Raw genomic sequence first — 719 nt, forward strand, 5'->3', positions numbered from 1 at the left:
CCAGTGCCACCTGGGGAGCCCCCCCCCCCCGCAAATATGGAACACTTCACAAATTTGCATGACATCCTTGAGTAGGGGCCATGCCAATCTTCTCTGTATCATTCCAATTTTAGTATATGTGCTGCCGAAGAGAAAATTTATCAGTAATACCATCTTTCTCCCTGAATATCAGTGAATTATAGAGAACATGGTCATGTAAAACAGTGACAATCTTACAATGACTTAATTTTGTACATAAAGGCATTATTTATAATAGCCAAAAATGGGGAAAAAGTCAAGTGTCCATCAACTAATGAATTAATAAACAAAATGGGGAATATACATGCAAAGGACTATTAACTCAGCCATAAAAAGGAACAAAATACTAATACACACTACAACACAGATGAACTTGAAAAGATTATAATAAAAAAAGAAACCAGAGAATATCATATATTATATGATTCCATTTATATAAAATGTCCAAAAATAGGCAAATCTTTGGAGCCAAGAATTAAATTAGTGGTTTCATTTAATTAAACTTTCAGGGCTTGAAAGTGTAGGGAAAAATATTAAGTGATAACTAATAGGTGTGGGGTTTTGTTCAGGGGGCTCATGAAAATGTTCTAAAATCAGACTGCAGTGATTGTTTGACTATCTTGTGAATATATTAAATAGATGTAATTGTACACTTGAAATGGGTGAATTTTATAGTATATAGAGTATATCTCAGTCAAGAT

General features: G+C 33.1%; 1 protein-coding gene across 1 annotated transcript in view; it reads right to left on the minus strand.

Moving 5' to 3' along the window:
• Positions 1 to 719, minus strand: part of COL4A5 (collagen, type IV, alpha 5) — a gene marked incomplete at both ends in the record, with an annotated part of 87,800 nt that overhangs the window by 46,914 nt on the left and 40,167 nt on the right. The window lies entirely within an intron of this gene.

The sequence above is a fragment of the Bison bison genome, unplaced genomic scaffold (genome assembly GCF_000754665.1).
Source record: "Bison bison bison isolate TAMUID 2011002044 unplaced genomic scaffold, Bison_UMD1.0 scf7180017848986, whole genome shotgun sequence".
In the NCBI taxonomy this organism is placed as follows: Eukaryota; Metazoa; Chordata; class Mammalia; order Artiodactyla; family Bovidae; genus Bison; species Bison bison.